Source organism: Ictalurus punctatus, chromosome 3, assembly GCF_001660625.3.
Source record: "Ictalurus punctatus breed USDA103 chromosome 3, Coco_2.0, whole genome shotgun sequence".
Taxonomy (NCBI): Eukaryota; Metazoa; Chordata; class Actinopteri; order Siluriformes; family Ictaluridae; genus Ictalurus; species Ictalurus punctatus.
The window spans coordinates 7321947-7342063 of NC_030418.2; the positions used below are offsets into that span (position 1 = coordinate 7321947).

A 20117-nucleotide genomic window follows, 5' to 3' on the forward strand; every position below is an offset into this window, starting at 1 on the left:
CTTGCATATTTCAGCAGCATGAAGTTCATCTACTACCGTAGTTTGGACAGAATTGATAAGGCTTGTGAAGTGCTTTGGGTGAAGGCTCTTGCAACACAAGCGTCTCCAAAACTCAGTTGTGCGTTGGCCTGGAATGTAACCTGGACTTCACAGAGTGTGCTTTTCAGGTACGTATTGTGCTGACTCAGCAATTTGGTTTAAAATTTTCAAGGAGCCTCTCTTGCATATTTCAGCAGCATGAAGTTCTTCTACTACCGTAGTTTGGATAGAATTCATAAGGCCTGTGAAGTTCTTTGGGTGAAGGCTCAATATTCAAAACCCTGCTATGCATTGGCCGGGAATCGGACCCGGGCCTCCCGCGCGGCAGGCGAGAATTCTACCACTGAAACACCAATGCCTTTGTTAAAGAGCCAAGGAGTTCGGAGAGTACGATTTACACCTAAGTACTGTGCCGCTTCAGCAATTTGCGTTAAAAGTCTAAAGGAGAAGGCTCAATATACAAAACTCCTTTGTGCACTGGCCGGACATCGAACCACCACTGCTTATCATAAACGATCAATGACAACGCAGTGTGCTTTTCACTTAAGTATTGTGCTGAATCAACAGTTTGGTTTCAAAATAGAAAAGGAGCATCCTAAGTCTAAGTATCCTAAGTATATTTCAGCAGCATGGAGTACCCTAGTTTGGTCAGAATTGATAAGGCTTGTGAAGTGCTTTGGGTGAAGGCTCAATATTCAAAACCCTGCTATGCATTGGCCGGGAATCGAACCCGGGCCTCCCGCGTGGCAGGCGAGAACTCTACCACTGAAACACCAATGCCTTTGTTAAAGAATCAAGGAGTTCGGAGAGTACGATTTACACCTAAGTACTGTGCTGCTTCAGCAATTTGCGTTAAAAGTCTAAAGGAGAAGGCTCAATATACAAAACTCATTTGTGCACTGGCCGGACATCGAACCACCACTGCTTATCATAAACGATCAATGACAACGCAGTGTGCTTTTCACTTAAGTATTGTGCTGATTCAACAGTTTGGTTTCAAAATAGAAAAGGAGCATCCTAAGTCTAAGTATCCTAAGTATCCTAAGTCATCCTAAGTATATTTCAGCAGCATGGAGTACCCTAGTTTGGACAGAATTGATAAGGCTTGTGAAGTGCTATGGGTGAAGGCTCTTGCAACACAAGCGTCTCCAAAACTCAGTTGTGCGTTGGCCTGAAATGTAACCCGGACTTCACAGAGTGTGCTTTTCAGGTAAGTTTTGTGCTGACTCAGCAATTTGGTTTAAAATTTTCAAGGAGCCTCTCTTGCATATTTCAGCAGCATGAAGTTCTTCTACTACCGGAGTTTGGATAGAATTCATAAGGCCTGTGAAGTTCTTTGGGTGAAGGCTCAATATTCAAAACCCTGCTATGCATTGGCCGGGAATCGGACCCGGGCCTCCCGCGTGGCAGGCGAGAATTCTACCACTGAAACACCAATGCTTTTGTTAAAGAGCCAAGGAGTTCGGAGAGTACGATTTACACCTAAGTACTGTGCCGCTTCAGCAATTTGCGTTAAAAGTCTAAAGGAGAAGGCTCAATATACAAAACTCATTTGTGCACTGGCCGGACATCGAACCACCACTGCTTATCATAAACGATCAATGACAACGCAGTGTGCTTTTCACTTAAGTATTGTGCTGAATCAACAGTTTGGTTTCAAAATAGAAAAGGAGCATCCTAAGTCTAAGTATCCTAAGTCATCCTAAGTACATTTCAGCAGCATGGAGTACCCTAATTTGGTCAGAATTGATAAGGCTTGTAAAGTTCTTTGGGTGAAGGCTCTTGCAACACAAGCGTCTCCAAAACTCAGTTGTGCGTTGGCCTGGAATGTAACCCGGACTTCACAGAGTGTGCTTTTCAGGTAAGTATTGTGCTGACTCAGCAATTTGGTTTAAAATTTTCAAGGAGCCTCTCTTGCATATTTCAGCAGCATGAAGTTCATCTACTACCGTAGTTTGGACAGAATTGATAAGGCTTGTGAAGTGCTTTGGGTGAAGGCTCTTGCAACACAAGCGTCTCCAAAACTCAGTTGTGGGTTGGCCTGGAATGTAACCCGGACTTCACAGAGTGTGCTTTTCAGGTAAGTATTGTGCTGATTCAACAGTTTGGTTTCAAAATAGAAAAGGAGCATCCTAAGTCTAAGTATCCTAAGTATCCTAAGTCATCCTAAGTATATTTCAGCAGCATGGAGTACCCTAGTTTGGACAGAATTGATAAGGCTTGTGAAGTGCTATGGGTGAAGGCTCTTGCAACACAAGCGTCTCCAAAACTCAGTTGTGCGTTGGCCTGAAATGTAACCCGGACTTCACAGAGTGTGCTTTTCAGGTAAGTTTTGTGCTGACTCAGCAATTTGGTTTAAAATTTTCAAGGAGCCTCTCTTGCATATTTCAGCAGCATGAAGTTCTTCTACTACCGGAGTTTGGATAGAATTCATAAGGCCTGTGAAGTTCTTTGGGTGAAGGCTCAATATTCAAAACCCTGCTATGCATTGGCCGGGAATCGGACCCGGGCCTCCCGCGGGGCAGGCGAGAATTCTACCACTGAAACACCAATGCTTTTGTTAAAGAGCCAAGGAGTTCGGAGAGTACGATTTACACCTAAGTACTGTGCCGCTTCAGCAATTTGCGTTAAAAGTCTAAAGGAGAAGGCTCAATATACAAAACTCATTTGTGCACTGGCCGGACATCGAACCACCACTGCTTATCATAAACGATCAATGACAACGCAGTGTGCTTTTCACTTAAGTATTGTGCTGAATCAACAGTTTGGTTTCAAAATAGAAAAGGAGCATCCTAAGTCTAAGTATCCTAAGTCATCCTAAGTATATTTCAGCAGCATGGAGTACCCTAATTTGGTCAGAATTGATAAGGCTTGTAAAGTTCTTTGGGTGTCGGCTCTTGCAACACAAGCGTCTCCAAAACTCAGTTGTGCGTTGGCCTGGAATGTAACCCGGACTTCACAGAGTGTGCTTTTCAGGTAAGTATTGTGCTGACTCAGCAATTTGGTTTAAAAGTTTCAAGGAGCCTCTCTTGCATATTTCAGCAGCATGAAGTTCATCTACTACCGTAGTTTGGACAGAATTGATAAGGCTTGTGAAGTGCTTTGGGTGAAGGCTCTTGCAACACAAGCGTCTCCAAAACTCAGTTGTGGGTTGGCCTGGAATGTAACCCGGACTTCACAGAGTGTGCTTTTCAGGTAAGTATTGTGCTGAATCAACAGTTTGGTTTCAAAATAGATAAGGAGCATCCTAAGTCTAAGTATCCTAAGTATCCTAAGTCATCCTAAGTATATTTCAGCAGCATGGAGTACCCTAGTTTTGTCAGAATTGATAAGGCTTGGAAAGTGCTTTGGGTGAAGGCTCTTGCAACACAAGCGTCTCCAAAACTCAGTTGTGCGTTGGCCTGGAATCTAACCCGGACTTCACAGAGTGCGCTTTCAGGTAAGTATTGTGCTGACTCAGCAATTTGGTTTAAAATTCGAAAGGAGCCTCACTTGCATATTTCAGCAGCATGAAGTTCTTCTACTACCGTAGTTTGGATAGAATTCATAAGGCCTGTGAAGTTCTTTGGGTGAAGGCTCAATATTCAAAACCCTGCTATGCATTGGCCGGGAATCGGACCCGGGCCTCCCGCGTGGCAGGCGAGAATTCTACCACTGAAACACCAATGCCTTTGTTAAAGAGCCAAGGAGTTCGGAGAGTACGATTTACACCTAAGTACTGTGCCGCTTCAGCAATTTGCGTTAAAAGTCTAAAGGAGAAGGCTCAATATACAAAACTCATTTGTGCACTGGCCGGACATCGAACCACCACTGCTTATCATAAACGATCAATGACAACGCAGTGTGCTTTTCACTTAAGTATTGTGCTGAATCAACAGTTTGGTTTCAAAATAGAAAAGGAGCATCCTAAGTCTAAGTATCCTAAGTCATCCTAAGTATATTTCAGCAGCATGGAGTACCCTAGTTTGGTCAGAATTGATAAGGCTTGTAAAGTTCTTTGGGTGAAGGCTCTTGCAACACAAGCGTCTCCAAAACTCAGTTGTGTGTTGGCCTGGAATGTAACCCGGACTTCACAGAGTGTGCTTTTCAGGTAAGTATTGTGCTGACTCAGCAATTTGTTTTAAAATTTTCAAGGAGCCTCTCTTGCATATTTCAGCAGCATGAAGTTCATCTACTACCGTAGTTTGGACAGAATTGATAAGGCTTGTGAAGTGCTTTGGTTGAAGGCTCTTGCAACACAAGCGTATCCAAAACTCAGTTGTGCGTTGGCCTGGAATCTAACCCGGACTTCACAGAGTGCGCTTTTCAGGTAAGTATTGTGCTGACTCAGCAATTTGGTTTAAAATTCTAAAAGAGCCTCTATTGTATATTTCAGCAGCATGAAGTTCATCTACTACCGTAGTTTGGACAGAATTGATAAGGCTTGTGAAGTGCTTTGGGTGAAGGCTCTTGCAACACAAGCGTCTCCAAAACTCAGTTGTGCGTTGGCCTGGAATGTAACCCGGACTTCACAGAGTGTGCTTTTCAGGTAAGTATTGTGCTGACTCAGCAATTTGGTTAAAAATTTTCAAGGAGCCTCTCTTGCATATTTCAGCAGCATGAAGTTCATCTACTACCGTAGTTTGGACAGAATTGATAAGGCTTGTGAAGTTCTTTGGGTGAAGGCTCTTGCAACACAAGTGTCTCCAAAACTCAGTTGTGCGTTGGCCTGGAATCTAACCCGGACTTCACAGAGTGCGCTTTCAGGTAAGTATTGTGCTGACTCAGCAATTTGGTTTAAAATTCTAAAGGAGCCTCTCTTGCATATTTCAGCAGCATGAAGTTCATCTATTACCCTACTTTGGTCAGAATTGATAAGGCTTGTGAAGTGTTTTGGGTGAAGGCTCAATATTCAAAACCCTGCTATGCATTGGCCGGGAATCGAACCCGGGCCTCCCGCGTGGCAGGCGAGAATTCTACCACTGAAACACCAATGCCTGTGTTAAAGAACCAAGGAGTTCGGAGAGTACGATTTACACCTAAGTACTGTGCCGCTTCAGCAATTTGCGTTAAAAGTCTAAAGGAGAAGGCTCAATATACAAAACTCCTTTGTGCACTGGCCGGAAATCGAACCACCACTGCTTATCATAAACGATCAATGACAACGCAGTGTGCTTTTCACTTAAGTATTGTGCTGAATCAACAGTTTGGTTTCAAAATAGATAAGGAGCATCCTAAGTCTAAGTATCCTAAGTATCCTAAGTCATCCTAAGTATATTTCAGCAGCATGGAGTACCCTAGTTTGGTCAGAATTGATAAGGCTTGTGAAGTGCTTTGGGTGAAGGCTCTTGCAACACAAGCGTCTCCAAAACTCAGTTGTGCGTTGGCCTGGAATCTAACCCGGACTTCACAGAGTGTGCTTTTCAGGTAAGTATTGTGCTGACTCAGCAATTTGGTTAAAAATTTTCAAGGAGCCTCTCTTGCATATTTCAGCAGCATGAAGTTCATCTACTACCGTAGTTTGGACAGAATTGATAAGGCTTGTGAAGTTCTTTGGGTGAAGGCTCTTGCAACACAAGTGTCTCCAAAACTCAGTTGTGCGTTGGCCTGGAATCTAACCCGGACTTCACAGAGTGCGCTTTCAGGTAAGTATTGTGCTGACTCAGCAATTTGGTTTAAAATTCTAAAGGAGCCTCTCTTGCATATTTCAGCAGCATGAAGTTCATCTATTACCCTACTTTGGTCAGAATTGATAAGGCTTGTGAAGTGTTTTGGGTGAAGGCTCAATATTCAAAACCCTGCTATGCATTGGCCGGGAATCGAATGCATAGCAGGGCCTCCCGCGTGGCAGGCGAGAATTCTACCACTGAAACACCAATGCCTGTGTTAAAGAACCAAGGAGTTCGGAGAGTACTATTTACACCTAAGTACTGTGCCGCTTCAGCAATTTGCGTTAAAAGTCTAAAGGAGAAGGCTCAATATACAAAACTCCTTTGTGCACTGGCCGGAAATCGAACCACCACTGCTTATCATAAACGATCAATGACAACGCAGTGTGCTTTTCACTTAAGTATTGTGCTGAATCAACAGTTTGGTTTCAAAATAGATAAGGAGCATCCTAAGTCTAAGTATCCTAAGTATCCTAAGTCATCCTAAGTATATTTCAGCAGCATGGAGTACCCTAGTTTGGTCAGAATTGATAAGGCTTGTGAAGTGCTTTGGGTGAAGGCTCTTGCAACACAAGCGTCTCCAAAACTCAGTTGTGCGTTGGCCTGGAATCTAACCCGGACTTCACAGAGTGTGCTTTCAGGTAAGTATTGTGCTGACTCAGCAATTTGGTTTAAAATTCTAAAGGAGCCTCACTTGCATATTTCAGCAGCATGAAGTTCTTCTACTACCGTAGTTCGGATAGAATTCATAAGGCCTGTGAAGTTCTTTGGGTGAAGGCTCAATATTCAAAACCCTGCTATGCATTGGCCGGGAATCGGACCCGGGCCTCCCGCGTGGCAGGCGAGAATTCTACCACTGAAACACCAATGCCTTTGTTAAAGAGCCAAGGAGTTCGGAGAGTACGATTTACACCTAAGTACTGTGCCGCTTCAGCAATTTGCGTTAAAAGTCTAAAGGAGAAGGCTCAATATACAAAACTCATTTGTGCACTGGCCGGACATCGAACCACCACTGCTTATCATAAACGATCAATGACAACGCAGTGTGCTTTTCACTTAAGTATTGTGCTGAATCAACAGTTTGGTTTCAAAATAGAAAAGGAGCATCCTAAGTCTAAGTATCCTAAGTCATCCTAAGTATATTTCAGCAGCATGGAGTAGCCTAGTTTGGTCAGAATTGATAAGGCTTGTAAAGTTCTTTGGGTGTCGGCTCTTGCAACACAAGCGTCTCCAAAACTCAGTTGTGCGTTGGCCTGGAATGTAACCCGGACTTCACAGAGTGCGCCTTTCAGGTAAGTATTGTGCTGACTCAGCAATTTGTTTTAAAATTTTCAAGGAGCCTCTCTTGCATATTTCAGCAGCATGAAGTTCATCTACTACCGTAGTTTGGACAGAATTGATAAGGCTTGTGAAGTGCTTTGGGTGAAGGCTCTTGCAACACAAGCGTATCCAAAACTCAGTTGTGCGTTGGCCTGGAATCTAACCCGGACTTCACAGAGTGCGCTTTTCAGGTAAGTATTGTGCTGACTCAGCAATTTGGTTTAAAATTCTAAAAGAGCCTCTATTGTATATTTCAGCAGCATGAAGTTCGTCTACTACCGTAGTTTGGACAGAATTGATAAGGCTTGTGAAGTGCTTTGGGTGAAGGCTCTTGCAACACAAGCGTCTCCAAAACTCAGTTGTGCGTTGGCCTGGAATCTAACCCGGACTTCACAGAGTGTGCTTTTCAGGTAAGTATTGTGCTGACTCAGCAATTTGGTTAAAAATTTTCAAGGAGCCTCTCTTGCATATTTCAGCAGCATGAAGTTCATCTACTACCGTAGTTTGGACAGAATTGATAAGGCTTGTGAAGTGCTTTGGGTGAAGGCTCTTGCAACACAAGCGTCTCCAAAACTCAGTTGTGCGTTGGCCTGGAATCTAACCCGGACTTCACAGAGTGTGCTTTTCAGGTAAGTATTGTGCTGACTCAGCAATTTGGTTTAAAATTCTAAAGGAGCCTCTCTTGCATATTTCAGCAGCATGAAGTTCATCTACTACCGTAGTTTGGACAGAATTGATAAGGCTTGTGAAGTGCTTTGGGTGAAGGCTCTTGCAACACAAGCGTCTCCAAAACTCAGTTGTGGGTTGGCCTGGAATGTAACCCGGACTTCACAGAGTGTGCTTTTCAGGTAAGTATTGTGCTGACTCAGCAATTTGGTTTAAAATTTTCAAGGAGCCTCTCTTGCATATTTCAGCAGCATGAAGTTCATCTACTACCGTAGTTTGGTCAGAATTGATAAGGCTTGTGAAGTGTTTTGGGTGAAGGCTCAATATTCAAAACCCTGTTATGCATTGGCCGGGAATCGAACCCGGGCCTCCCGCGTGGCAGGCGAGAATTCTACCACTGAAACACCAATGCCTTTGTTAAAGAACCAAGGAGTTCGGAGAGTACGATTTACACCTAAGTACTGTGCCGCTTCAGCAATTTGCGTTAAAAGTCTAAAGGAGAAGGCTCAATATACAAAACTCCTTTGTGCACTGGCCGGAAATCGAACCACCACTGCTTATCATAAACGATCAATGACAACGCAGTGTGCTTTTCACTTAAGTATTGTGCTGAATCAACAGTTTGGTTTAAAATTCTAAAAGAGCCTCTATTGTATATTTCAGCAGCATGAAGTTCGTCTACTACCGTAGTTTGGACAGAATTGATAAGGCTTGTGAAGTGCTTTGGGTGAAGGCTCTTGCAACACAAGCATCTCCAAAACTCAGTTGTGCGTTGGCCTGGAATGTAACCCGGACTTCACAGAGTGTGCTTTTCAGGTAAGTATTGTGCTGACTCAGCAATTTGGTTTAAAATTTTCAAGGAGCCTCTCTTGCATATTTCAGCAGCATGAAGTTCATCTACTACCGTAGTTTGGAAAGAATTGATAAGGCTTGTGAAGTGCTTTGGGTGAAGGCTCTTGCAACACAAGCGTCTCCAAAACTCAGTTGTGCGTTGGCCTGGAATCTAACCCGGACTTCACAGAGTGTGCTTTCAGGTAAGTATTGTGCTGACTCAGCAATTTGGTTTAAAATTCGAAAGGAGCCTCACTTGCATATTTCAGCAGCATGAAGTTCTTCTACTACCGTAGTTTGGATAGAATTGATAAGGCCTGTGAAGTTCTTTGGGTGAAGGCTCAATATTCAAAACCCTGCTATGCATTGGCCGGGAATCGGACCCGGGCCTCCCGCGTGGCAGGCGAGAATTCTACCACTGAAACACCAATGCCTTTGTTAAAGAGCCAAGGAGTTCGGAGAGTACGATTTACACCTAAGTACTGTGCCGCTTCAGCAATTTGCGTTAAAAGTCTAAAGGAGAAGGCTCAATATACAAAACTCATTTGTGCACTGGCCGGACATCGAACCACCACTGCTTATCATAAACGATCAATGACAACGCAGTGTGCTTTTCACTTAAGTATTGTGCTGAATCAACAGTTTGGTTTCAAAATAGAAAAGGAGCATCCTAAGTCTAAGTATCCTAAGTCATCCTAAGTATATTTCAGCAGCATGGAGTACCCTAGTTTGGTCAGAATTGATAAGGCTTGTAAAGTTCTCTGGGTGAAGGCTCTTGCAACACAAGCGTCTCCAAAACTCAGTTGTGCGTTGGCCTGGAATCTAACCCGGACTTCACAGAGTGTGCTTTTCAGGTAAGTAATGTGCTGACTCAGCAATTTGGTTTAAAATTTTCAAGGAGCCTCTCTTGCATATTTCAGCAGCATGAAGTTCATCTATTACCCTACTTTGGTCAGAATTGATAAGGCTTGTGAAGTGTTTTGGGTGAAGGCTCAATATTCAAAACCCTGCGATGCATTGGCCGGGAATCGAACCCGGGCCTCCCACGTGGCAGGCGAGAATTCTACCACTGAAACACCAATGCCTTTGTTAAAGAGCCAAGGAGTTCGGAGAGTACGATTTACACCTAAGTACTGTGCTGCTTCAGCAATTTGCGTTAAAAGTCTAAAGGAGAAGGCTCAATATACAAAACTCCTTTGTGCACTGGCCGGAAATCGAACCACCACTGCTTATCATAAACGATCAATGACAACGCAGTGTGCTTTTCACTTAAGTATTGTGCTGAATCAACAGTTTGGTTTAAAATTCTAAAAGAGCCTCTATTGTATATTTCAGCAGCATGAAGTTCGTCTACTACCGTAGTTTGGACAGAATTGATAAGGCTTGTGAAGTGCTTTGGGTGAAGGCTCTTGCAACACAAGCGTCTCCAAAACTCAGTTGTGCGTTGGCCTGGAATGTAACCCGGACTTCACAGAGTGTGCTTTTCAGGTAAGTATTGTGCTGACTCAGCAATTTGGTTTAAAATTTTCAAGGAGCCTCTCTTGCATATTTCAGCAGCATGAAGTTCATCTACTACCGTAGTTTGGACAGAATTGATAAGGCTTGTGAAGTGCTTTGGGTGAAGGCTCTTGCAACACAAGCGTCTCCAAAACTCAGTTGTGCGTTGGCCTGGAATGTAACCCGGACTTCACAGAGTGTGCTTTTCAGGTAAGTATTGTGCTGACTCAGCAATTTGGTTTAAAATTTTCAAGGAGCCTCTCTTGCATATTTCAGCAGCATGAAGTTCATCTACTACCGTAGTTTGGACAGAATTGATAAGGCTTGTGAAGTGCTTTGGGTGAAGGCTCTTGCAACACAAGCGTCTCCAAAACTCAGTTGTGGGTTGGCCTGGAATGTAACCCGGACTTCACAGAGTGTGCTTTTCAGGTAAGTATTGTGCTGAATCAACAGTTTGGTTTCAAAATAGATAAGGAGCATCCTAAGTCTAAGTATCCTAAGTATCCTAAGTCATCCTAAGTATATTTCAGCAGCATGGAGTACCCTAGTTTTGTCAGAATTGATAAGGCTTGTGAAGTGCTTTGGGTGAAGGCTCAATATTCAAAACCCTGCTATGCATTGGCCTGGAATCTAACCCGGACTTCACAGAGTGCGCTTTCAGATAAGTATTGTGCTGACTCAGCAATTTGGTTTAAAATTCGAAAGGAGCCTCACTTGCATATTTCAGCAGCATGAAGTTCTTCTACTACCGTAGTTTGGATAGAATTCATAAGGCCTGTGAAGTTCTTTGGGTGAAGGCTCAATATTCAAAACCCTGCTATGCATTGGCCGGGAATCGGACCCGGGCCTCCCGCGTGGCAGGCGAGAATTCTACCACTGAAACACCAATGCCTTTGTTAAAGAGCCAAGGAGTTCGGAGAGTACGATTTACACCTAAGTACTGTGCCGCTTCAGCAATTTGCGTTAAAAGTCTAAAGGAGAAGGCTCAATATACAAAACTCCTTTGTGCACTGGCCGGACATCGAACCACCACTGCTTATCATAAACGATCAATGACAACGCAGTGTGCTTTTCACTTAAGTATTGTGCTGAATCAACAGTTTGGTTTCAAAATAGAAAAGGAGCATCCTAAGTCTAAGTATCCTAAGTCATCCTAAGTATATTTCAGCAGCATGGAGTACCCTAGTTTGGTCAGAATTGATAAGGCTTTTGAAGTGCTTTGGGTGAAGGCTCAATATTCAAAACCCTGCTATGCATTGGCCGGGAATCGAACCCGGGCCTCCCGCGTGGCAGGCGAGAACTCTACCACTGAAACACCAATGCCTTTGTTAAAGAATCAAGGAGTTCGGAGAGTACGATTTACACCTAAGTACTGTGCTGCTTCAGCAATTTGCGTTAAAAGTCTAAAGGAGAAGGCTCAATATACAAAACTCATTTGTGCACTGGCCGGACATCGAACCACCACTGCTTATCATAAACGATCAATGACAACGCAGTGTGCTTTTCACTTAAGTATTGTGCTGATTCAACAGTTTGGTTTCAAAATAGAAAAGGAGCATCCTAAGTCTAAGTATCCTAAGTATCCTAAGTCATCCTAAGTATATTTCAGCAGCATGGAGTACCCTAGTTTGGACAGAATTGATAAGGCTTGTGAAGTGCTATGGGTGAAGGCTCTTGCAACACAAGCGTCTCCAAAACTCAGTTGTGCGTTGGCCTGAAATGTAACCCGGACTTCACAGAGTGTGCTTTTCAGGTAAGTTTTGTGCTGACTCAGCAATTTGGTTTAAAATTTTCAAGGAGCCTCTCTTGCATATTTCAGCAGCATGAAGTTCTTCTACTACCGGAGTTTGGATAGAATTCATAAGGCCTGTGAAGTTCTTTGGGTGAAGACTCAATATTCAAAACCCTGCTATGCATTGGCCGGGAATCGGACCCGGGCCTCCCGCGTGGCAGGCGAGAATTCTACCACTGAAACACCAATGCTTTTGTTAAAGAGCCAAGGAGTTCGGAGAGTACGATTTACACCTAAGTACTGTGCCACTTCAGCAATTTGCGTTAAAAGTCTAAAGGAGAAGGCTCAATATACAAAACTCATTTGTGCACTGGCCGGACATCGAACCACCACTGCTTATCATAAACGATCAATGACAACGCAGTGTGCTTTTCACTTAAGTATTGTGCTGAATCAACAGTTTGGTTTCAAAATAGAAAAGGAGCATCCTAAGTCTAAGTATCCTAAGTCATCCTAAGTATATTTCAGCAGCATGGAGTACCCTAATTTGGTCAGAATTGATAAGGCTTGTAAAGTTCTTTGGGTGAAGGTTCTTGCAACACAAGCGTCTCCAAAACTCAGTTGTGCGTTGGCCTGGAATCTAACCCGGACTTCACAGAGTGCGCTTTCAGGTAAGTATTGTGCTGACTCAGCAATTTGGTTTAAAATTCTAAAAGAGCCTCTATTGTATATTTCAGCAGCATGAAGTTTGGACAGAATTGATAAGGTTTGTGAAGTGCTTTGGGTGAAGGCTCTTGCAACACAAGCATCTCCAAAACTCAGTTGTGCGTTGGCCTGGAATGTAACCCGGACTTCACAGAGTGTGCTTTTCAGGTAAGTATTGTGCTGACTCAGCAATTTGGTTTAAAATTTTCAAGGAGCCTCTCTTGCATATTTCAGCAGCATGAAGTTCATCTACTACCGTAGTTTGGACAGAATTGATAAGGCTTGTGAAGTGATTTGGGTGAAGGCTCTTGCAACACAAGCATCTCCAAAACTCAGTTGTGGGTTGGCCTGGAATGTAACCCGGACTTCACAGAGTGTGCTTTTCAGGTAAGTATTGTGCTGACTCAGCAATTTGGTTTAAAATTTTCAAGGAGCCTCTCTTGCATATTTCAGCAGCATGAACTTTATCTATTACCCTACTTTGGTCAGAATTGATAAGGCTTGTGAAGTGTTTTGGGTGAAGGCTCAATATTCAAAACCCTGCTATGCATTGGCCGGGAATCGAACCCGGGCCTCCAGCGTGGCAGGCGAGAATTCTACCACTGAAACACCAATGCCTTTGTTAGAGAGCCAAGGAGTTCGGAGAGTACGATTTACACCTAAGTACTGTGCCGCTTCAGCAATTTGCGTTAAAAGTCTAAAGGAGAAGGCTCAATATACAAAACTCCTTTGTGCACTGGCCGGAAATCGAATCACCACTGCTTATCATAAACGATCAATGACAACGCAGTGTGCTTTTCACTTAAGTATTGTGCTGAATCAACAGTTTGGTTTCAAAATAGATAAGGAGCATCCTAAGTCTAAGTATCCTAAGTATCCTAAGTCATCCTAAGTATATTTCAGCAGCATGGAGTACCCTAGTTTGGTCAGAATTGATAAGGCTTGTGAAGTGCTTTGGGTGAAAGCTCTTGCAACACAAGCGTCTCCAAAACTCAGTTGTACGTTGGCCTGGAATCTAACTCGGACTTCACAGAGTGTGCTTTCAGGTAAGTATTGTGCTGACTCAGCAATTTGGTTTAAAATTCTAAAGGAGCCTCACTTGCATATTTCAGCAGCATGAAGTTCTTCTACTACCGTAGTTTGGATAGAATTCATAAGGCCTGTGAAGTTCTTTGGGTGAAGGCTCAATATTCAAAACCCTGCTATGCATTGGCCGGGAATCGGACCCGGGCCTCCCGCGTGGCAGGCGAGAATTCTACCACTGAAACACCAATGCCTTTGTTAAAGAGCCAAGGAGTTCGGAGAGTACGATTTACACCTAAGTACTGTGCCGCTTCAGCAATTTGCGTTAAAAGTCTAAAGGAGAAGGCTCAATATACAAAACTCATTTGTGCACTGGCCGGACATCGAACCACCACTGCTTATCATAAACGATCAATGACAACGCAGTGTGCTTTTCACTTAAGTATTGTGCTGAATCAACAGTTTGGTTTCAAAATAGAAAAGGAGCATCCTAAGTCTAAGTATCCTAAGTCATCCTAAGTATATTTCAGCAGCATGGAGTAGCCTAGTTTGGTCAGAATTGATAAGGCTTGTAAAGTTCTTTGGGTGTCGGCTCTTGCAACACAAGCGTCTCCAAAACTCAGTTGTGCGTTGGCCTGGAATCTAACCCGGACTTCACAGAGTGCGCCTTTCAGGTAAGTATTGTGCTGACTCAGCAATTTGTTTTAAAATTTTCAAGGAGCCTCTCTTGCATATTTCAGCAGCATGAAGTTCATCTACTACCGTAGTTTGGACAGAATTGATAAGGCTTGTGAAGTGCTTTGGGTGAAGGCTCTTGCAACACAAGCGTATCCAAAACTCAGTTGTGCGTTGGCCTGGAATCTAACCCGGACTTCACAGAGTGCGCTTTTCAGGTAAGTATTGTGCTGACTCAGCAATTTGGTTTAAAATTCTAAAAGAGCCTCTATTGTATATTTCAGCAGCATGAAGTTCATCTACTACCGTAGTTTGGACAGAATTGATAAGGCTTGTGAAGTGCTTTGGGTGAAGGCTCTTGCAACACAAGCGTCTCCAAAACTCAGTTGTGCGTTGGCCTGGAATCTAACCCGGACTTCACAGAGTGTGCTTTTCAGGTAAGTATTGTGCTGACTCAGCAATTTGGTTAAAAATTTTCAAGGAGCCTCTCTTGCATATTTCAGCAGCATGAAGTTCATCTACTACCGTAGTTTGGACAGAATTGATAAGGCTTGTGAAGTTCTTTGGGTGAAGGCTCTTGCAACACAAGTGTCTCCAAAACTCAGTTGTGCGTTGGCCTGGAATCTAACCCGGACTTCACAGAGTGCGCTTTCAGGTAAGTATTGTGCTGACTCAGCAATTTGGTTTAAAATTCTAAAGGAGCCTCTCTTGCATATTTCAGCAGCATGAAGTTCATCTATTACCCTACTTTGGTCAGAATTGATAAGGCTTGTGAAGTGTTTTGGGTGAAGGCTCAATATTCAAAACCCTGCTATGCATTGGCCGGGAATCGAACCCGGGCCTCCCGCGTGGCAGGCGAGAATTCTACCACTGAAACACCAATGCCTGTGTTAAAGAACCAAGGAGTTCGGAGAGTACGATTTACACCTAAGTACTGTGCCGCTTCAGCAATTTGCGTTAAAAGTCTAAAGGAGAAGGCTCAATATACAAAACTCCTTTGTGCACTGGCCGGAAATCGAACCACCACTGCTTATCATAAACGATCAATGACAACGCAGTGTGCTTTTCACTTAAGTATTGTGCTGAATCAACAGTTTGGTTTCAAAATAGATAAGGAGCATCCTAAGTCTAAGTATCCTAAGTATCCTAAGTCATCCTAAGTATATTTCAGCAGCATGGAGTACCCTAGTTTGGTCAGAATTGATAAGGCTTGTGAAGTGCTTTGGGTGAAGGCTCTTGCAACACAAGCGTCTCCAAAACTCAGTTGTGCGTTGGCCTGGAATCTAACCCGGACTTCACAGAGTGTGCTTTTCAGGTAAGTATTGTGCTGACTCAGCAATTTGGTTAAAAATTTTCAAGGAGCCTCTCTTGCATATTTCAGCAGCATGAAGTTCATCTACTACCGTAGTTAGGAAAGAATTGATAAGGCTTGTGAAGTTCTTTGGGTGAAGGCTCTTGCAACACAAGTGTCTCCAAAACTCAGTTGTGCGTTGGCCTGGAATGTAACCCGGACTTCACAGAGTGCGCTTTCAGGTAAGTATTGTGCTGACTCAGCAATTTGGTTTAAAATTCTAAAGGAGCCTCACTTGCATATTTCAGCAGCATGAAGTTCTTCTACTACCGTAGTTCGGATAGAATTCATAAGGCCTGTGAAGTTCTTTGGGTGAAGGCTCAATATTCAAAACCCTGCTATGCATTGGCCGGGAATCGGACCCGGGCCTCCCGCGTGGCAGGCGAGAATTCTACCACTGAAACACCAATGCCTTTGTTAAAGAGCCAAGGAGTTCGGAGAGTACGATTTACACCTAAGTACTGTGCCGCTTCAGCAATTTGCGTTAAAAGTCTAAAGGAGAAGGCTCAATATACAAAACTCATTTGTGCACTGGCCGGACATCGAACCACCACTGCTTATCATAAACGATCAATGACAACGCAGTGTGCTTTTCACTTAGGTATTGTGCTGAATCAACAGTTTGGTTTCAAAATAGAAAAGGAGCATCCTAAGTCTAAGTATCCTAAGTCATCCTAAGTATATTTCAGCAGCATGGAGTAGCCTAGTTTGGTCAGAATTGATAAGGCTTGTAAAGTTCTTTGGGTGTCGGCTCTTGCAACACAAGCGTCTCCAAAACTCAGTTGTGCGTTGGCCTGGAATGTAACCCGGACTTCACAGAGTGCGCCTTTCAGGTAAGTATTGTGCTGACTCAGCAATTTGTTTTAAAATTTTCAAGGAGCCTCTCTTGCATATTTCAGCAGCATGAAGTTCATCTACTACCGTAGTTTGGACAGAATTGATAAGGCTTGTGAAGTGCTTTGGGTGAAGGCTCTTGCAACACAAGCGTATCCAAAACTCAGTTGTGCGTTGGCCTGGAATCTAACCCGGACTTCACAGAGTGCGCTTTTCAGGTAAGTATTGTGCTGACTCAGCAATTTGGTTTAAAATTCTAAAAGAGCCTCTATTGTATATTTCAGCAGCATGAAGTTCGTCTACTACCGTAGTTTGGACAGAATTGATAAGGCTTGTGAAGTGCTTTGGGTGAAGGCTCTTGCAACACAAGCGTCTCCAAAACTCAGTTGTGCGTTGGCCTGGAATCTAACCCGGACTTCACAGAGTGTGCTTTTCAGGTAAGTATTGTGCTGACTCAGCAATTTGGTTAAAAATTTTCAAGGAGCCTCTCTTGCATATTTCAGCAGCATGAAGTTCATCTACTACCGTAGTTTGGACAGAATTGATAAGGCTTGTGAAGTGCTTTGGGTGAAGGCTCTTGCAACACAAGCGTCTCCAAAACTCAGTTGTGCGTTGGCCTGGAATCTAACCCGGACTTCACAGAGTGTGCTTTTCAGGTAAGTATTGTGCTGACTCAGCAATTTGGTTTAAAATTCTAAAGGAGCCTCTCTTGCATATTTCAGCAGCATGAAGTTCATCTACTACCGTAGTTTGGACAGAATTGATAAGGCTTGTGAAGTGCTTTGGGTGAAGGCTCTTGCAACACAAGCGTCTCCAAAACTCAGTTGTGGGTTGGCCTGGAATGTAACCCGGACTTCACAGAGTGTGCTTTTCAGGTAAGTATTGTGCTGACTCAGCAATTTGGTTTAAAATTTTCAAGGAGCCTCTCTTGCATATTTCAGCAGCATGAAGTTCATCTATTACCCTACTTTGGTCAGAATTGATAAGGCTTGTGAAGTGTTTTGGGTGAAGGCTCAATATTCAAAACCCTGTTATGCATTGGCCGGGAATCGAACCCGGGCCTCCCGCGTGGCAGGCGAGAATTCTACCACTGAAACACCAATGCCTTTGTTAAAGAACCAAGGAGTTCGGAGAGTACGATTTACACCTAAGTACTGTGCCGCTTCAGCAATTTGCGTTAAAAGTCTAAAGGAGAAGGTTCAATATACAAAACTCCTTTGTGCACTGGCCGGAAATCGAACCACCACTGCTTATCATAAACGATCAATGACAACGCAGTGTGCTTTTCACTTAAGTATTGTGCTGAATCAACAGTTTGGTTTAAAATTCTAAAAGAGCCTCTATTGTATATTTCAGCAGCATGAAGTTCGTCTACTACCGTAGTTTGGACAGAATTGATAAGGCTTGTGAAGTGCTTTGGGTGAAGGCTCTTGCAACACAAGCATCTCCAAAACTCAGTTGTGCGTTGGCCTGGAATGTAACCCGGACTTCACAGAGTGTGCTTTTCAGGTAAGTATTGTGCTGACTCAGCAATTTGGTTTAAAATTTTCAAGGAGCCTCTCTTGCATATTTCAGCAGCATGAAGTTCTTCTACTACCGTAGTTTGGACAGAATTGATAAGGCTTGTGAAGTGCTTTGGGTGAAGGCTCTTGCAACACAAGCGTCTCCAAAACTCAGTTGTGCGTTGGCCTGGAATGTAACCCGGACTTCACAGAGTGTGCTTTTCAGGTAAGTATTGTGCTGACTCAGCAATTTGGTTTAAAATTTTCAAGGAGCCTCTCTTGCATATTTCAGCAGCATGAAGTTCATCTACTACCGTAGTTTGGACAGAATTGATAAGGCTTGTGAAGTGCTTTGGGTGAAGGCTCTTGCAACACAAGCGTCTCCAAAACTCAGTTGTGGGTTGGCCTGGAATGTAACCCGGACTTCACAGAGTGTGCTTTTCAGGTAAGTATTGTGCTGAATCAACAGTTTGGTTTCAAAATAGATAAGGAGCATCCTAAGTCTAAGTATCCTAAGTATCCTAAGTCATCCTAAGTATATTTCAGCAGCATGGAGTACCCTAGTTTTTTCAGAATTGATAAGGCTTGTGAAGTTCTTTGGGTGAAGGCTCAATATTCAAAACCCTGCTATGCATTGGCCGGGAATCGGACCCGGGCCTCCCGCGTGGCAGGCGAGAATTCTACCACTGAAACACCAATGCCTTTGTTAAAGAGCCAAGGAGTTCGGAGAGTACGATTTACACCTAAGTACTGTGCCGCTTCAGCAATTTGCGTTAAAAGTCTAAAGGAGAAGGCTCAATATACAAAACTCATTTGTGCACTGGCCGGACATCGAACCACCACTGCTTATCATAAACGATCAATGACAACGCAGTGTGCTTTTCACTTAAGTATTGTGCTGAATCAACAGTTTGGTTTCAAAATAGAAAAGGAGCATCCTAAGTCTAAGTATCCTAAGTCATCCTAAGTATATTTCAGCAGCATGGAGTAGCCTAGTTTGGTCAGAATTGATAAGGCTTGTAAAGTTCTTTGGGTGTCGGCTCTTGCAACACAAGCGTCTCCAAAACTCAGTTGTGCGTTGGCCTGGAATCTAACCCGGACTTCACAGAGTGCGCCTTTCAGGTAAGTATTGTGCTGACTCAGCAATTTGTTTTAAAATTTTCAAGGAGCCTCTCTTGCATATTTCAGCAGCATGAAGTTCATCTACTACCGTAGTTTGGACAGAATTGATAAGGCTTGTGAAGTGCTTTGGGTGAAGGCTCTTGCAACACAAGCGTATCCAAAACTCAGTTGTGCGTTGGCCTGGAATCTAACCCGGACTTCACAGAGTGCGCTTTTCAGGTAAGTATTGTGCTGACTCAGCAATTTGGTTTAAAATTCTAAAAGAGCCTCTATTGTATATTTCAGCAGCATGAAGTTCATCTACTACCGTAGTTTGGACAGAATTGATAAGGCTTGTGAAGTGCTTTGGGTGAAGGCTCTTGCAACACAAGCGTCTCCAAAACTCAGTTGTGCGTTGGCCTGGAATGTAACCCGGACTTCACAGAGTGTGCTTTTCAGGTAAGTATTGTGCTGACTCAGCAATTTGGTTAAAAATTTTCAAGGAGCCTCTCTTGCATATTTCAGCAGCATGAAGTTCATCTACTACCGTAGTTTGGACAGAATTGATAAGGCTTGTGAAGTTCTTTGGGTGAAGGCTCTTGCAACACAAGTGTCTCCAAAACTCAGTTGTGCGTTGGCCTGGAATCTAACCCGGACTTCACAGAGTGCGCTTTCAGGTAAGTATTGTGCTGACTCAGCAATTTGGTTTAAAATTCTAAAGGAGCCTCTCTTGCATATTTCAGCAGCATGAAGTTCATCTATTACCCTACTTTGGTCAGAATTGATAAGGCTTGTGAAGTGTTTTGGGTGAAGGCTCAATATTCAAAACCCTGCTATGCATTGGCCGGGAATCGAACCCGGGCCTCCCGCGTGGCAGGCGAGAATTCTACCACTGAAACACCAATGCCTGTGTTAAAGAACCAAGGAGTTCGGAGAGTACGATTTACACCTAAGTACTGTGCCGCTTCAGCAATTTGCGTTAAAAGTCTAAAGGAGAAGGCTCAATATACAAAACTCCTTTGTGCACTGGCCGGAAATCGAACCACCACTGCTTATCATAAACGATCAATGACAACGCAGTGTGCTTTTCACTTAAGTATTGTGCTGAATCAACAGTTTGGTTTCAAAATAGATAAGGAGCATCCTAAGTCTAAGTATCCTAAGTATCCTAAGTCATCCTAAGTATATTTCAG

At 43.4% G+C, this 20117-nt stretch overlaps 19 non-coding genes across 19 annotated transcripts; all 19 read right to left on the bottom strand.

Annotated features, from left to right (window-relative positions):
* Window positions 1–326: 326 nt before the first annotated feature.
* On the bottom strand, window positions 327–397 carry trnag-gcc (transfer RNA glycine (anticodon GCC)). Its single transcript has one exon. It is a non-coding gene; the product is annotated as a tRNA-Gly (tRNA).
* A 351-nt stretch (window positions 398–748) lies between these two features.
* trnag-gcc (transfer RNA glycine (anticodon GCC)) lies at window positions 749–819 on the bottom strand. Its single transcript has one exon. It is a non-coding gene; the product is annotated as a tRNA-Gly (tRNA).
* A 589-nt stretch (window positions 820–1408) lies between these two features.
* On the bottom strand, window positions 1409–1479 carry trnag-gcc (transfer RNA glycine (anticodon GCC)). The gene has a single exon. It is a non-coding gene; the product is annotated as a tRNA-Gly (tRNA).
* A 2158-nt stretch (window positions 1480–3637) lies between these two features.
* Window positions 3638–3708, bottom strand: trnag-gcc (transfer RNA glycine (anticodon GCC)). The gene has a single exon. It is a non-coding gene; the product is annotated as a tRNA-Gly (tRNA).
* A 1236-nt stretch (window positions 3709–4944) lies between these two features.
* Window positions 4945–5015, bottom strand: trnag-gcc (transfer RNA glycine (anticodon GCC)). Its single transcript has one exon. It is a non-coding gene; the product is annotated as a tRNA-Gly (tRNA).
* Window positions 5016–6487: 1472 nt separating this feature from the next.
* Window positions 6488–6558, bottom strand: trnag-gcc (transfer RNA glycine (anticodon GCC)). Its single transcript has one exon. It is a non-coding gene; the product is annotated as a tRNA-Gly (tRNA).
* A 1456-nt stretch (window positions 6559–8014) lies between these two features.
* Window positions 8015–8085, bottom strand: trnag-gcc (transfer RNA glycine (anticodon GCC)). Its single transcript has one exon. It is a non-coding gene; the product is annotated as a tRNA-Gly (tRNA).
* Window positions 8086–8866: 781 nt separating this feature from the next.
* On the bottom strand, window positions 8867–8937 carry trnag-gcc (transfer RNA glycine (anticodon GCC)). The gene has a single exon. It is a non-coding gene; the product is annotated as a tRNA-Gly (tRNA).
* A 580-nt stretch (window positions 8938–9517) lies between these two features.
* On the bottom strand, window positions 9518–9588 carry trnag-gcc (transfer RNA glycine (anticodon GCC)). The gene has a single exon. It is a non-coding gene; the product is annotated as a tRNA-Gly (tRNA).
* A 1233-nt stretch (window positions 9589–10821) lies between these two features.
* trnag-gcc (transfer RNA glycine (anticodon GCC)) lies at window positions 10822–10892 on the bottom strand. The gene has a single exon. It is a non-coding gene; the product is annotated as a tRNA-Gly (tRNA).
* Window positions 10893–11253: 361 nt separating this feature from the next.
* Window positions 11254–11324, bottom strand: trnag-gcc (transfer RNA glycine (anticodon GCC)). Its single transcript has one exon. It is a non-coding gene; the product is annotated as a tRNA-Gly (tRNA).
* Window positions 11325–11913: 589 nt separating this feature from the next.
* On the bottom strand, window positions 11914–11984 carry trnag-gcc (transfer RNA glycine (anticodon GCC)). The gene has a single exon. It is a non-coding gene; the product is annotated as a tRNA-Gly (tRNA).
* A 1000-nt stretch (window positions 11985–12984) lies between these two features.
* Window positions 12985–13055, bottom strand: trnag-gcc (transfer RNA glycine (anticodon GCC)). Its single transcript has one exon. It is a non-coding gene; the product is annotated as a tRNA-Gly (tRNA).
* A 588-nt stretch (window positions 13056–13643) lies between these two features.
* trnag-gcc (transfer RNA glycine (anticodon GCC)) lies at window positions 13644–13714 on the bottom strand. The gene has a single exon. It is a non-coding gene; the product is annotated as a tRNA-Gly (tRNA).
* Window positions 13715–14950: 1236 nt separating this feature from the next.
* On the bottom strand, window positions 14951–15021 carry trnag-gcc (transfer RNA glycine (anticodon GCC)). Its single transcript has one exon. It is a non-coding gene; the product is annotated as a tRNA-Gly (tRNA).
* An 807-nt stretch (window positions 15022–15828) lies between these two features.
* Window positions 15829–15899, bottom strand: trnag-gcc (transfer RNA glycine (anticodon GCC)). The gene has a single exon. It is a non-coding gene; the product is annotated as a tRNA-Gly (tRNA).
* Window positions 15900–17355: 1456 nt separating this feature from the next.
* On the bottom strand, window positions 17356–17426 carry trnag-gcc (transfer RNA glycine (anticodon GCC)). The gene has a single exon. It is a non-coding gene; the product is annotated as a tRNA-Gly (tRNA).
* Window positions 17427–18453: 1027 nt separating this feature from the next.
* trnag-gcc (transfer RNA glycine (anticodon GCC)) lies at window positions 18454–18524 on the bottom strand. The gene has a single exon. It is a non-coding gene; the product is annotated as a tRNA-Gly (tRNA).
* A 1236-nt stretch (window positions 18525–19760) lies between these two features.
* trnag-gcc (transfer RNA glycine (anticodon GCC)) lies at window positions 19761–19831 on the bottom strand. Its single transcript has one exon. It is a non-coding gene; the product is annotated as a tRNA-Gly (tRNA).
* Between the last annotated feature and the right edge of the window lie 286 nt (window positions 19832–20117).